Source organism: Polypterus senegalus, chromosome 6 (assembly GCF_016835505.1).
Source record: "Polypterus senegalus isolate Bchr_013 chromosome 6, ASM1683550v1, whole genome shotgun sequence".
Lineage (NCBI taxonomy): Eukaryota > Metazoa > Chordata > Cladistia > Polypteriformes > Polypteridae > Polypterus > Polypterus senegalus.
In genome coordinates, this window is record NC_053159.1 from 81,647,590 (window position 1) to 81,665,038 (window position 17,449).

Genomic DNA, 17,449 nt, shown 5'->3' on the forward strand with positions numbered 1-17,449 from the left:
CTCAAGTAAAAGAACAATCATCTTCAGCATATATAATCAACAGACAATATTTCAATACAGAGTCACTCCAAAAATAGCATCTTCACAAGTAATTATAAATACATCCTCTCTTTCTCAAGGCTGGAGGTTGATTTGTTTTCAATTCTATTCTTGTAAAATTGATCTATTTGTGTGGAATGTTGTGTGATTTCAATAAAATTAATTTAAAAAAATAAAAATAAATACATAGTGCTAAGGAGGCATCTGTAGCTTTTTGTCATTATATTCCTTTAACAATGACATGATTACAAAATAACATGAATTTATATTATACAAAATGCACTGTACTTTAAACATAAGATTTGCAAAATAATACTTCCTAAATCTAAATGGTAGGTTAAACATACCAGTACAATTTATAATGTAATACAAGTTTAAGCAAAACTAAAACTAAGTTTTGTAAAATGAAAGTTGGCAGATACAGTATAACCTGTACTAGCCTTTGACACAACCGAACTTGACACTTGTTAGGTTAATTTAGAGCAGGACTGGGTGAATAAAACCTTTCAACCGTTAAGCATGAATAATTTCTGAAACTGTGATTGAGATGACTCATAATTTGTATAAGTAAAAGCCTGTACCTGCTTCCTGATAATAAATGGTGTCTTATGTCAAAACGCTTTGGCAAACATTAATTTAGTAGGGAAAACTGCATAGCTGCAGATTTTGAATGTAACAATTTAACAGAGTGCAAGGCAGAGACAAACCGTGGACAGACCACCAGTCCACTGCAGGGCAAACACACACACACCAAGGCCAATTTAGCATTGCCAATTCACCTAACCTGCGTATCACTGGACATGTGGATGTAACCCACGCAGACAGAGGGAGAACATCTAAACTCCACATAGGGAGGGTAGAGCATGTAATCATTGATCTCCTTGCTGCAAGGCAGCTGCACTACCACTGTACCACAGTGTCACCAGAAAAAGCATACATGTAAATTTTAAACTAAATCACATTCACAAAAGGTATGCCAATACAAAAGAAAATAAAATTCACAATGAATCGCATTTTCTAAATTGTCATACTAATTACGAGGTCAAAACAGTGCTGTTTGCTGTTCATTAAATTGAATGTGGGTGAGAATTGCAAGAATGCAATTGTTTTGTGGTGAATCGGAAAACCATGTTATTGCCTAAACACATTGTCAGATTTGCTTTTTGAAACAACTTGCAATGAGTTTTACACAGACAACATGCCACATTTGAGTACTGCAGATATGACCATCTTGGCACTCATCGCTTGCTGGAGCTGTCACCACAAATGATTCACAGTATGCGATTTACTACAAGATTGTTTTTGAGTTTTTACGTTGATTCCAAGACATGCATTGAGCCATGCGAAGAACAGTGGTAGGTGAACATTAACACCTAACAAACACCTTAGGCAATTCAGTTGTGGTATACTCCCTTGCAAAAATTCAAAGAAATTTAATACATTAATTCAAATTCAATTGTGTGGATTCCACCTCCCATGGAGCTTGGGTGACAGACCTAATGTTTGTTATCACTGTATTTGAAGGTGAAGAAAATATGTCCCCCCTTTAAGGATGAAGTTTACCAGAGTGGGAGTGAGAAAGATCACCATGAACATCAGTGAACCACAGCATCTCCAACCATCCATTCATCATTGACTGAGCCTGCTTAATCTAAGTCAGGGTCACAGTGAACACAAAACAACTTCTGAATAGTCAGCCTATAAAATATTTATTGTTGATTTTAGGAATAATGACTATATATAAAAGACCATGAGATCTGAATTTTCACCATTTTATTTGCACTTGACATCCAAAATAATTTAATGACTGTTAAGAGAAGTCTGTGACTGCCTGCCTTATTTCCAATGCCATCAAGCTGAGCACTGGCACCACCTCATCCCTAAAGTAGATCAAATCAATCTGAGAGGGTTATGTACCAAAATGCTAAGTGGACCACAAAGTGATCTCCAAAAGGTGTAGAGCTAATTCAGCCAGTTTTATTACGACTGCCATATATAAATCATCTTTACATTCTCATGGTTTTAGTTCATTATGATAAAAGTGGATATAGGCTTATTAAACAACTAGCAAAATACCTGCACTTCGCAGCAGAGACGTAGTGTGTTAAAGAAGTTATGAAAAAGAAAAGGAAACATTTTAAAAATAACGTAACAAGATTGTCAATGTAATTGTTGTGTCACTGTTATGAGTGTGAACTTGTGGATTTGCCTGCGAGTATTTAGCGACAGCATCTCTATGTACTTGTGGATTTACCGGTGAGTATTTAGCGACAGCGTGTCTATTAACTTCTGGATTATTCTGAGAGTATTTGGCAGCAGTGTCATGAATTTGTTTCCGTCTAGCTGCATCAGAAAATGTACCACAATGCCTGACACGCCCCCTTTTTACTGTTTTCTCACAGCTTGGATTGCTGCTGTCATAATCGGTTTGAGTTTCATGGTTTGGTTCAATTATGTTAGTATTTGCAGGACTTGTGTTGAAGTGACATTCGGCATCTGTCAAGCGATGTAAGCATACAACCGGTTTCATCAATAACTTCTTATCCAGCTTTTGAGGGTTGAAACATTCATAAACATCAAAGTGTCCACTACTCAAATCATCACCTGTGAATCTAAGATGTTTAAGAGGCATTGGCGGTTCTCCAAAGGTGTAAAATATTTGGCCACTTCGGTACACTTGAAAGTGACAACCGAACAATTCAGCGGCAGCCATCAACTCACATGCAGAACCATAGGTGAAGGGCTTAAGCATTTCACTCTTATAGTGCTCCTGTGTAGTATAATTATCTCCTGTACCGTCATCAGTCCACACCTTGAACCTGTCCCAGTCATTCAATACATAAGACACAATGTTCCACCGGATATCAAGAGTGAGCCTGATATGTCCATGCAATATGTAACACAGAGAATGGAAAAGGCAGGCGCCATCTCCGGGCATGGAAACCACTCGGTAAGTGATAGTTCTTTGATCAATGGTGATCACCTCGACAGACATGATAATGGGGGTACGGTTGGAATGATAAAGGAAATGGATACCTGAACAATGTAAAGCAAGTCTAAAATACCTACACAATAACTATAATCGTAATAAATGAACAATAAAACAGCGGAGAAGCCACAAATTAAATAAAAAGGCAGCAGTTATCAGCAGGGAGACGTGAATACCGTGGCAAACCAAGGAAGGGAATGAAGAGACCGGAGCGACGGACGGCCTTATATGGGCAAGCAGTCAATTACATGGGAGGCGTGGAGATGGGGGATGCAAAATAGGCAGGCATCCAACTATGTGGGAGGCGTGGTAATGGGGGACGCAACACCGCAAGGAAATGAGTACCTGAACAGTAAACTAAGTCTAAAATACCTACACAATAACTATAACCGTAATAAACGAACAATAAAACAGCGGAGAAGCCGTGGATTAAATAAAAAGGCTGCAGTTATCAGCAGGGAAACGTGAATACCGTGGAGAAGCAAAGAAGGGAATAAAGAGACCGGAGCGGGCAAACCAAGGAAGGGAATGAAGAGACTGGAGCGAAGGACGGCCTTATATGGGCAGGCAGTCAATTACATGGGAGGCATAGGGATGGGGGATGCAACATAGGCAGGCAGCCAACTACGTGGGAAGTGTGGTGATAGGGGACGCAACACTGTAAGGAAATGGGTACCTGAACAGTAAACGAAGTCTAAAATACCAACACGATAACTATAATCTTAATAAACAAACAATAAAACAGCGGAGAAGCTGTGGATTAAATAAAAAGGCTGCAGTTATCAGCAGGGAGACGTGAATACCGTGGCGAAGCAAAGAAGGGAATAAAGAGACCGGAGCGAAGGACAGCCTTATATGGGCATGCAGTCAATTACGTAGGAGGCATGGGGATGGGGGACCCAACGGCGCCTCACATGGCAACCGAGCTGCAGGCTATGGATGTATATATGTACGTAAGTAGGAGTCAGTTATGACCGTTACGGGTAGAATTTCGAAATGAAACCTGCTTAACTTTTGCAAGTATCTTGTAAGGAATGAGCCTGCCAAATTTCAGCCTTCTACCTATACGGGAAATTGGAGAATTAGTGATGAGTGGGTCAGTCAGTCAGTGAGTCAGTCAGTGAGTGCTTTGCCTTTTATTAGTGTAGATAACAGAGTGACATTGCAATAACAAGGAAAGCCCCCCCAAAAAACAAAGACTTGACCAAGAAGAAAACATTCAACACATTTTAAAATGGACACTAACAGAAGGTTTTAAAAGTGACAAAACAAATAGTAAATTACTAATTCCTTTGATATTTACTGTTCTTGACAATATATGATAAAAGTTAGGTTTATATTAGACATCATAAACACTATATTTCTTAAGCATCAATGTATGTAATCATATGTAATTAAAACATCTTGCATTACCCCTAAACCATTGATGCTACATTTTATTAAACAGACTGTCATGATTAGGTTTAATTCTTATGACAGAGTTTACCATCTTCAATGCCACTTTCAAGTTTTCATATTGGCGAAAATGTTGGATCCATCGTTAGGAACTCGTTCCATTTTACTAAAGATGTGACCTACGAGGTCGTGACCTTCAGTTTCAGCAGCTGGGATAAAAGGCCAGATAAGAGCTAATTTCCCTTTTCAACCTGCAGATTCAATATCTTAAAAACAAAACATTTAATCGCTACTTTTTTCATACATATTTCTTGGTTTTGACTTTGATTCTTGCCTTTCAACTTGTTTGGGTTGCTATGTTTTTTATTTTGTTTTGTTTTGGTTTTATATGTATCTCCCAGTTCACCTCTGAAAAAGTTCCCCTATCTCTAAAAAGTCAGGACACAGGCTAGAGATCTGATAAGAACCATCCACCAAGGTCTCACTATCCCATTCTTAACTCAATGGTTACAATGAACATTAGAACACTCTAGACGAGAACAGGCCATTCAGCCCAACAAAGCTCACCAGCCCTATCCACTTATTTCTTCCAAGAAAACATCAAGTCGAGTTTTGAAAATCCCTAACTTCTTACTGTCTACCACACTACTTGGTAGCTTATTCCAAGTGTCTATCGTTCTTTGTGTAAAAATTACATCCTTTACTGTTAACAAGTTTCCAATTGTGTCCACGTGTTCTTGAACTCATTTTAAAATAACAGTCTCGATCCACTGTACTAATTCCCTTTATAATTTTAAACACCTCAATCATGTCACCTCTTAATCTTCTTTTGCTTAAACTGTATAGGCTCAGCTCTTTTAATCTCTCATCATAATTCAACCCCTGTAGCCCTGGAATCAGCCTAGTTGCTCTTCTCTGAACCTTTTCTAGCACTGCTATGTCCTTTTTGTAGCCTGGAGACCAAACCTGCACACAGTACTCAAGATGAGGCCTCACCAGTGCATTATAAAGGTTGATCATAACCTCCTTGGACTTGTACTCCACACATCGTGCTATATATCCTACCATTCTGTTAGCCTTCTTAATGGCTTCTGAACACTGTTGGGAAGTCGATAGCTTAGAGTCCACTATGACTCCTAAATCCTTCTCATAAGGTGTACTCTCGATTTTCCGACCGTCCATTGTGTATTCAAACCTAACATTTTTACTTCCTATGTGTAATACTTTACATTTACTGACATTAAATTTCATCTGCCACAAATCTGCCCAATTCTATATGTAATCCAAGTCCTTCTGTAATACTATAACGGATTCCAAATTATCTGCTAGTCCATTTATCTTGGTATCATGTGCAAACTTAACCAGCTTGTTACTTATATTCCTATCTAAATCATTTATATATATTGTCAGTTCTGCTCCTCAGCTTGGCACCTAATTCTTTGAATTTGGATCGCAGAACAGACAGACTACCCTTATGTATGTCATTTGTTCCAACATGGACAATGACAACTGGATCCACCCCCGCTCTGGCCAAGAGCCTATCCACCCTTCCGGGGAGGTCTCCCAAAAACACACCGTGCGAGACTCTCTCTCTCTCTGGAGCACACCGGCGCTTCAATCCCCCTAATGATTGAGTCCCCAACTATCACTATCTGTCTCTTTTTGGGAAATGGTTTTGAGGTGGCCCGTTGGGGCTCCTCATCCCTGCCTACCACCTCAGAATTATCAGAGTCACCGTCCAGCTTCGCAAAGACATGATAATGGTTTGACACTTCTATTTCTGGGGTTGATACCCCCGGACAGTGTGCACCCTTTACCTTACTCCTTGTGACCGTGACCCACCTATTCCTACCTGTCTGGTCTGGAATCTCCTCCCGCGCCACCTTGGGGATGAACACTATCTCTCTAAAGGACACCTGGGCCAAATCTTCCAATTCTCTATTACAACGCAGGTCAGCCAACTCCTCCTCTAGTTCAGCAACCCTGAGCTCGAGGTGCTGGATCAGCTGGCATCTCTTGCAGATGTAGCCCTCATAGACAACTGGCTCTTCTAAACCATCATCATTATTAAAATTTGATTTGGGATTACTAAACTGCCTTAACTTTTTTTCTTTTCTTAAAATTTCTTCTTCTTCTTTCAGCTGCTCCTTAACTTATATGGTAACACTAAGATCTTCTACAGATATTTTACACCTTTTCCCGTTAAGATCCTCTACTGTTCTCCCTCTCTGCTGCCTGCTATTCGTCTTTCTATGAGGTTACTTTACTTTTCTCTGTCTCTTCTCCTAACTTTGCACTCCTCTTACTAATAAGCTCTCCACTCACACTGTTTGTATTCCCCCGTATTAATGAACCCTTAAGCCGTCGCCCACTTTACTATTCTACCTCTGGACCGCTAAGGACTGTTTAATCTAAAATAAACAAATGAATAAAACTTTACTACATTATTTGCTCCTACAGCCCCTTGTGCCTGATCGGCATCTTAATGCTGGCCGCTTACCTGCACACTCCTGAGCTTCCCCTGTATCTTTATCTATTTTAGAATCCACTTTAATAAAAGGACAAGTGTCTGCGTACTTGTGTATCAATATGTCAGTCTGGGCCATGTCTCTGTCATTCCAACAGATGGCACATCATAAATATCTGAAGTAATAAAATGTATTGCATTTGTCATTCCAACAGATGGTGTATCACAAACATTAACACTGCTTTTAAGAATTCCATACCAAACAGCATATAACAGAGGCATATGCATTGCATTTGTCATTGCAATAAACGGCACATTACAAACATTTGTAGCAATGCATTTTATTACTACAAATGTTTCTGATACACCATTTTGGTTGCACTTATCGTCCATAATATTTTGATGACTTTTAAGAGAAGTCTGTTTAAATGACAAATCCATATTTACTACATGCATTACAAACTCCATTACAGTAGACATGCACTGCAAATGTTAATGCTTAGGTCTACGACCACAAGAAACATCTACCGGCAGAAAACAAAACTGGCAGAACAAAAAAGATTGACATGTTGCACTCCAAAGAAAATTCCTTCAATACGTAATCAATGCCTCTTCTAACAACCCACCACAATGTAGGTTTGGACTTCTGTAGCCAAAAAATGGGGAATGTTCTACCTTGAGAAAAGAGTAAGGTTTTGTAATGTCAGCTTCTTTAATCCAGCATACAGGAAGGCAGGCATGGATTGATTACACTGTATTAAATGGTTTGCTATAATAATAGAGGGTGATGGTGCGAGGAACCTCATCAGAACTGGCTGATGTTAAGAGTGGTGTTCCACAGGGGTCAGTGCTAGGGCCGCTGCTATTTTTAATATATATAAATGATTTAGATAGGAATATAAGTAACAAGCTGGTTAAGTTTGCAGATGATACCAAGATAGGTGGATTAGCAGATAATTTGGAATCCGTTATATCATTACAGAAGGACTTGGATAGCATACAGGCTTGGGCAGATTTGTGGCAGATGAAATTTAATGTCAGTAAATGTAAAGTATTACACATAGGAAGTAAAAATATTAGGTTTGAATACACAATGGGCGGTCGAAAAATCGAGAGTACACCTTATGAGAAGGATTTAGGAGTCATAGTGGACTCCAAGCTATCAACTTCCAAACAGTGTTCAGAAGCCATTAAGAAGGCTAACAGAATGTTAGGTTATATAGCACGATCTGTGGAGTACAAGTCCAAGGAGGTTATGCTCAACCTTTATAATGCACTGGTGAGGCCTCATCTTGAGTACTGTGTGCAGTTTTGGTCTCCAGGCTACAAAAAGGACATAGCAGCACTAGAAAAGGTCCAGAGAAGAGCGACTAGGCTGATTCCAGGTCTACAGGGGTTGAATTATGAGGAAAGATTAAAAGAGCTGGGCCTTTACAGTTTAAGCAAAAGAAGATTAAGAGGTGACATGATTGAAGTGTTTAAAATTATGAAGGGAATTAGTACAGTGGATCGAGACTTGTATTTTAAAATGAGCTCATCAAGAACACGGGGACACAGTTGGAAACTTGTTAAGGGTAAATTTCGCACAAACATTAGGAAGTTTTTCTTTACACAAAGAACGATAGACACTTGGAATAAGTTACCAAGTAGTGTGGTAGACAGTAAGACGTTAGGGACTTTCAAAACTCGACTTGATGTTTTCTTGGAGGAAGCAAGTGAATAGGACTGGCGAGCTTTGTTGGGCTGAATGGCCTGTTCTCGTCTAGATTGTTCTAATTGTTCTAATTGCTTCCCTCCTATGGCAAACTTAACAAAAACTGTTTTTTCTCCAGCTATTCTATCTACTTTTGTTTTCATTTGTGTAACAATTTATGAACAGATCTTACTGAAGCTTATGCCCAAAATAAATAGAATTAACAAAAGTAATCAATATGGTTAGTTTACACACAATGCCATTTTTTAACAATAGTCTGCTAACAGAAAAGTGTCACAATTGAATTTTGATGATGAACTTCCTTTAATTTGATGACAAGCATCTATGCTATTTTGTAATAGGCAGTACTAATCTATTTTCCACCTTGGACATAATATCATGCTTAATATTACTTTTTTATTGACTCATTAAATTTAATATTTCTGACGCATGGTTAAAATACCATCATAGAAATTGATTCTGTAAATATACTTGATATTATAAATAAAGTTTCATAAGAAAAGATAAAAGGAAAGATTAGTGTTAAACATAACATATGCTAACATTTGCAGGCACATGTAAACAAGCTGAAAGATTTTCGCTGGGGAAGAAATTTCTAAAATAAACACTTGCTTCCCATTTATCATCCCTTTTGTTATCTGCTTTAAAATGCCTGGCTGAAAGACTAATGTCTCTAACGTTCAGCTTAATTGTTCCAAAAATATTTCTAGTTTAAGTTCTGAAATGACACAAGCATCAGAGAGGAAATAAACACTTCATGATCTAAACAGTTGGGTGTGCAACTCACCCAGTGAAGGAAGCTGGTTGAAGGTGGAAGCTGGAAGCTGACTAAATATTCAGCTAAGAACTTTGAAAACACATAGTGCATAAAAAAAGAAAAAACATAACTTATTATTGATGAGAAATTAAATGTTCTCCCATGTTTTGTAAAAAAAAAAAAACAACCTGATCATTACTGAAAGCATTTGTTTCTCTTTAGTGACTGGCATTAACACAGAGCTGCTTTGAAAACCAAAAAATACTCCAGGCAAACACTGGTAATAAGACAAAACGGCTGATGTAGAGGACATCATCCTGTTACAGAGTACTGTACATACATAAGTTAGTTAATGTGAGGAAAAGCCACCAGGAATACTACCATTACCTGTGTAAACCTGTTTCCTCTGTAGTTGATATTTGACTTCAGACACAAAGGCTATGAAGAATACCATCTCTAATAAGGGAGCTACACTATCAACTACAGAAAACACAGATTGGAAGGAACAATAATTGTAACAAAACATTAAATATTAAGAGGAATCAAAAAACAAAAAAAAAACACAACAACGTGCACATTTCAACATCTGCACTGTGTCCCTTGAACTCCCATGTCAATCTGATGGTAAAATACAAGTAACATACCATCAGCTGCAGCATTTTCTGTACCTGAGATGGAGCATCATTTACAGTTCCTGGTGTGAATAACTTCTCTGTATAGCTATCCTGTCTTCTAAAGGTGTTGTAGGAATACTTTTTCTATTAGTGATCTTCTAGAGCCACTTGATTTGCCTTACACCATGAGCCATTTTCAAAAATCAAAAGACAACTTTTAACTTTCTGTTCCTTCACTGTTTTTATCTTTATCTTTCTCACAATGTTTCTATAGAACACATGGCCTCTCTACCCTTTTACTAATGAACCCTTTGCTCCAACTATCCTTCTTTAAGGCTCAGATAAATGAGATTTCTGGGCCATCCCAAAAATCACTTTAGGGTCACAAACATCCTGTAAAACTTGTGATACCCAGGAGACATGTGAATTGTTGGGGACACCAATATAATATAATACCAATACTTTATATGATAATATAATGTGATTTTTCAAAATGTTTTCACTATATAAGGGGTTGTGTTTTGATTCTGAAAATATACTGCAATTTATCCCATACTGAGTGAAGCTTTAATTTAACCATACCCCTGTAGACAAACATTTCAATCTATTGCAACATAATCAGAAAAACACTTTGCTCAATCTTTCACAGTTAATATGTTTAAATAAAAGAAATAGATTTCAAATGTCAATCAATCTTCACAATAATACTGTGAATATTCAGTTATAGTGCATACTACAGATTGATATATAACTGACCCTTTTGTCTGAGTAAGTCCTAGTCAGATGAGCCCTTTTGTGGAAAAGCTGACAATCAATAACTTGACATTAGTACTTTTGAATATACTGTATATAAATGTTTATTTAAAATTACTTGTGCTGTATAAATGTACATTGCTGTTAAATGTCCTTAGCAAAATGTATAGATAAGCAAAAACATGCTGAACACTAGTCATTCTTAAGTACTGATAATGTTCTGTGTTAATTAATTATGGAGTAAACATTCTTTTAAAGTGGCGTTGAAATTTGGTCAGAAGGGAAAAAGCAAACAAATTTCAAAGGGAGCCAGTCTGTATCTGAATGTGTGTAATGATTTCAGTTCATTTACACTATCTTGCCTTTACATTTTCTCAGTATATGAATTCTAAATTCAGTATAAATCTGCCTTCAACTGATCCTGCGAGTTTGCCCTGGACAATGCATGGAAACTAAATGCTTTATTTTCAACTACTTCTTTTCCTTTAAGATTATGAAAGAAAAAATGAACAAAGACTTGACACATAAATGTTGATAGAGAATTTGGTACAGAAATCTCTGCAGCAGTGGTGACCTTTGCAGTAATTGACTATCAGATTGAATTTCTTGTTCATGAGCTAATAAAATGCAACTTTTTTTTTTATTCCAAAAGATGCCACATCACAAATGTTACAACTGCTGCATAGACTTAGTGTATCTTACCTATATAGCGAGGAAAACAATTCTGATATTTGTTTGTTCTACTGATGATACAGTATATCATCACAAAAACATACTTTTAATACTCCAATGCACTGTTTCTCAACCACTGAACTGCAGGCTGCTGCCGGTGGGTTGTGAGTTGCTATTCTTTACATTTGTAGTGAATTTCGGGGGGTCATGAGTGAGATGCCACTACTCCCCTAACCCCATCCCACAATCACTTTCAATTCACCAGAGCCACTTGCATGGTAAAAAAATGAATCACAACACCAAAAGGGTTGAGAAGCACTGCTATAAGGTATTGATGTTTTACCCCACCTCTAGTACTCAGGAACCCCCCAAGAAGCTGATAGGTACGCATTGTAGTTTTTGGGATCCGTGTCCTCTTCTGTCATTAAAAGGTTCCCAACAGTTCCTTGTTGGCCTTATCTGGTCCTGTCTAGCATTCTGGGGAAATATTGTTGGTCTTCTTTAAGCATCCAGTTGACCAACACTTGCGCACACACACACACACACACACACACACACACACACACACTACCATGTAAAGGTGCTCTCCATTCACCAGTGATTGTTTCTCAGTCAAATTTAACCAAGGACACTTTTGTGCCCTTGCCAACATCTTCAACATTATTCCTTCCAGCCAACCAGCTCCATTTAAGTTACAATGAAAGGAGTATCTATGTTTTCTAAATTTACTTTAGAGAAAAGCCAAGCAAAATGACACCTTTTATTGGCTAACTAAAAAGATTACAATATGCAAGCTTTCGAGGCAACTCAGGCCCCTTCTTCAGGCAAGATGTAAACTCAGATGTAAATTTACTTTGAAACAACCCAAAGTCCCTGTCATTTTATTCAAACAATGTAAAAGAATAATTTTTACTTTCTTAAAACTGTCAAGGGAACACTTAAACTAACTGCCTTCATCTGATGATTTCTGGTAAATTTATTTGTCTTAATCAAAAAAGCCCATTATGAATATAGCAAGGCTTACTTTAACAGAGACTGTTTACTAAAATGCATGCCATAAACAAATCATGGTTCAATATTCTGAAATAGCTTAACAGCAGTAATCATAAATAGAATTTTCTCTGCATATTCCAACAATAGGGTTTGTTAATCATGGGATGAAGAAGCAGGATATCTAAATATCTGCCTTACACAGTTTTGTCACAAGTACAAATGAAAGTATTACAATTGCCAGGGCATACAGGGTAGTCTGAAAACAAAAGAGAATAACATGAGTTTGTGAATTTACACCTGTGAGTGAAAGCAATGAGTCTATTTTTTGGGACTCACCTCCTACATATTGTGAATAAGCTGACAGAGGATTCACAGAGAATGGCACAGACATTCAAATACAGTAATGCAAAAAAAAAAAACAACCAAAAGACTGGGGTCTCTTGTCCTTTAATATATGAATGTTTGAGACAGATGTGCAATGAAATCTTGAGCTTCAGAGTGATATTATACAAGAATGGCTTTAGGTCTTCTGGATTTCAACTTAGACAGCACTGCAGTGACAGATAAGAAAGATTACACTTGTACAGACTGAAATCAGAAACAACTTGAAACAAATAATAGTTTTCACGTAAAAAAAATGCATTGAGAGTTATGGTTAGGTTTTCCCTCTCCCCTTGACTTAGCAAAAAATGGTATATGCTTAAATAATGTCTGTTATAAATTCTGAAACCATTCACCGACTTTACCATGTAGAGCACATATTGTAAAATGTTTTAAGTATTAAGTGAGCTTAACTTAATGCATTCTGATATTGAGTATTAATGAATTCCATGAGATAAAGTGTAAAAGAAAGCTAAAGCATTCAGAGACATGTGTGAGTAGTAACATTTCAAAATTAGTTTTAAATGTAAAGGTTTACTATCAAAAAATGAGAACTACAATTAACTAACACTTCCTATTTTTTGTTGTGGCATGTTGTAATAACTGCAGCAACTGGGGAGAATGATTTCCTACTTCCTTAAAGTAACACATCACAGTAATCAATTAGACACAATAAAATGCATGAATTATTAACAGAATGCTGGGTTATCCCAAGAATTTTTTTTATTAGTGGGTAGCACTTACTGGGTGCAGGATACCTGTTAAGGAGGTTGTAGAAATAATTAAATAACTGCAGCAATAAATAATTAAGAGATACAAAGAATATCTTTTTACAAGAAAAAATGAATACATACAAGTTTAAAACATTATAAATATAAGAAAAATAAAGGAATAACCAAAACAGGCATAATCTTGTTTCATTAAGTAGGGGTTTGCTTGGCATTATCAATTAAATGGCTCAAAGACAGTGGCTGATGGAGGAACACGTGTGCTTTGGGGGCAATGAGTTTTATATAGAATGCTAGTCATATTTAAGAACATTCGCTAAACTCTTGTCACTCCACTGTCACTAGAGGTGTCACCTCATGTGAACTGAATGTGTGACTATCTACAAAATTGTTTCTGAGTTTTAAAACTGGTTCCAAAACGCATGCTGCGTAAGGAGGATTTTGGCAGCCATTCCACGTAAAGAACAGTGACAGTAGAAAAACAAATGCAAATAAATGCTGTAGACAACTCAGTCACATTTTGTCCCTACTTTACAAATTTGAAAACTTAAATCAATTTGCTTTAAGGTTGGGTGCCACAAGGCCTTTACAGAGCCAACCCATACTCTACTCCCAGGTTGATTGGCTATAGACTAATGGACAGGAGTGGTGAATTTAGATTACAGAATGGGTTGCACACTAATTTCAGTGGTAGGGCAAACACAGTAATGAGTATTTAAATTTTATATCTATAAGCAAAGCTAACTGCTTTCAACCCATTGATCATAAAATATACACAGAAAATTATATCATTGAGACATTTTTGTTTTAAGTAAAACAATTAGATTGCTAGATGTGTAGTCACAGTCCAATTTATTTTCAAGTCTACAAAATAAAATGTAGTGATCAACTGTTTCAAAGGAAGTTCTACAGCCTATCACAGCACCACTGGGTGCTAGGTAGGAACTAGACATGAACAGGGCATGATTCCAATCCTAGCCCACTCATGTATATACCCACACTCACACTGGGCTAATTTAGAATTGACAAAGAACTCAACCTGAATATATCTGATGACATGAAAGGAAAATATGAATATCATCCTATGCAGACACAAGAAGAACATGCAAACTACACACACAAGGACTGGAGACAAAATTTAAATCCAGGAAATTGGATCTATGAGGAGACTGCATTCACCCCTGACACATAAGGCTAGCTTCCTATTAATTATTTCACCAAAGTTTTGTTTTGACGTTGTAAGTACAGAACTAAATACTGTCAATGTGAAGGAGCCAAGTAAAATGCATAACAGATGGTAATAATATTGACGATGGCATCAGTAATCATGTCTAAGGAATTTGTTTAGGAAATGTATTACAGTGGCATCAAAGGCACAAGTTGTTGTTTGCTTGCCTATTTAATAATTACTAGAACTGAAATGTTTCTGCAGGGCTTGAACTTCACTACTGGCAGATGTGGAATGTCTTTTGTCAATCATAAAATGTAGATGTTCTCATTTATTATGGAAGTATTCCCTGACATAATTTTTCTAATATAAATTTAATTTCAGATTGGTTATGACAGATAGATAGATAGATAGATAGATAGATAGATAGATAGATAGATAGATAGATAGATAGATAGATAGATAGATAGACTCACACTATTGTCTAAACACACACCAGAATAACTGTAAAGGAAGAAAATTAAAAAGAAAGAAGATTTGTCACAGTACCAGAGAAGCATTATGCAAGCGTATTGCTTTTGGTATAAAGAAGTCCAAATAGCATTTCTTGACACACTTCTGCTAAATAATTTGTTGCCTGAAAGTACTCAGAGTTAGTTTGTCAGAGACAGGATTTGCAGCTTTGTTCATAATGGCACTTAGGTTTGTTTTAATTGTATTGCAAATGTATAAGGTTCATTAGCATAATCCCTGCATGGTTGTTCCAGGATGTTTTTTGGCTTGTGCATATTTTCACTCTTAGATCCACACAAAGTTTTATAAATGAGACCCCCGGACTGTATGTTTGAAATGGTCAACTGTTAGGTTTGCACTAGCCAACTGCACCTACAGAGGCTCTGAGCATGACTTCTTCATGTTATATTTCACAGCACTGAAACAACTAGGCTCAAGAAAGTACAACAGAAGGATGTTCTACAGTGCTTAACCTTCAGCAATAAGAGTAGTCATGACAAGTCAGATGCAAATATAAACATAAATATGTTCTCAGTGCAAGGAGAGTAATGAAAAAACAGTTACAATTCAAAAGTTGAGGAGGCAGCCTGAGAATGTTGCAGGCAAAAAGCATCAAAAACAGAAAAAAATAAACTGGAAAGACAAAAGGTTAATGTCACTAAACACTAGATGGCTTTTCCAAAGATTAGAAATACTGAACAATATTTATATTGTATTTCGCTTGTTCATTTCTTCATGTGACTGGAGCACCATAAATGTTACCATATCATCTACTGTTAAATTCTGCTCCATACAGTACTTGTAAAATTTTTACTTTTATACTGTGTTGAGGATTTGTTCTGTTCTGTGTAGTGTATTGTATTGTATTGTATTGTATTGTCCCCCTTCTTTTTGACACCCATTGCACGCCCAACCTACCTGGAAAGGGGTCTCTCTTTGAACTACCTTTTCTAAGGTTTCTTCCATTTTTTCCCTACAAGTGTTTTTTTGGGAGTTTTTCCTTGGCTTCTTAGAGAGTCAAGGCTGGGGGGCTGTCAAGAGGCAGGGCCTGTTAAAACCCATTGCAGCACTTCTTGTGTAATTTTGGGCTATACAGAAAGAAATTGTATTGTATTGTATGCAACAGATTCTGACAGGTGGGGCCAGAGGCAAACAGTATACAAAGGAAGAGCCATGGGTAGACCTCAGACCCCATGTATCTTCTAGAAATTACGCGGTGCTAGCTACTCCGTAGGAAGTCATCTGGACCAGTGGTTCACATTATTCAGTCCTGGTGGCTTCCTGTTGCTGCAGGTTTTTGTCTCAATCCATTTCTTCTCATAATTGGACTTTTGCTTTAATTAAGCAAGCTGTTATTTTTCATTTTCATTGTTTTTTGCATTCATACAGAAATTGCAAATTGTTTATGCTACATTTTAACTGAATGAGGCAGGCATCAATGTTTGTTTGATGGGAAAGATTTCATTCTTTTACCTTTAAATACTTTTTGGTTATTTAGACAATTATTTACTAATAAGCACATAAGTGGGTAACACTGAAGTATTTGCTCCTTTCACAGTCATTTGCGCTGGTGTCTGTAGTGCTCATTATTACTTGTTTCTATTCAGATACAGTAAAGAAACTGAACCCCACAGAAAAAGTGAATTAAAAAAATTAAGAAAACAAAGTAGGAACTTAAAGATAAACAAAAAAAATACAAATATGTCTTAGTTTCCAACCAGTGTAAATGGGAAACTACTGCATTTTTTAAATGCAAAATAAAAGAAAAAGATGGGAGAGCTAATTAAACAGTGAGATTAATTAAAGGTAAGAATGAATGACTGATTGAGAAACTGGATGGAACAAAAATCTGCAGCCACAAGCCAACTGAGGACTGAATGTTGAGAACTTCTGACCTGGACCCTTGTGAAATCTCCCTTGCCTAACTCTTTCTGTCTGGTGACCTTAGGTAAACTGCTTGTAAAGAAAAGGGACTGTCATCATCTGGAGGCACGTAAAGTTGTCATTATTGTTATTCCTGTCTTTTTTGATCCATGCCAGGCTCTTTTCCTGTTCTTTTCCACTCTGGCAGCACTTTCATTTACATCCTTTAGCAGAAATTCATCATAAAGACATAGAAAGAAATGAAAAAGGCCTTTTGAAAAGAGTCTCTGTTCCATAATGTCACATAAATGTGTTTAAATAATTTAATAAAATTAATTTCTCAAAATAAGTAAATATAGCAAAAAGTGGGTTACTAAATTATAAATGGTGGCTATATTTCTAA

At 36.9% G+C, this 17,449-nt stretch overlaps 1 protein-coding gene across 2 annotated transcripts in view; it reads right to left on the reverse strand.

Moving 5' to 3' along the window:
• gpbar1 (G protein-coupled bile acid receptor 1) overlaps window positions 1-17,449 on the reverse strand; it is a 29,369-nt gene that overhangs the window by 3,175 nt on the left and 8,745 nt on the right. The window lies entirely within an intron of this gene.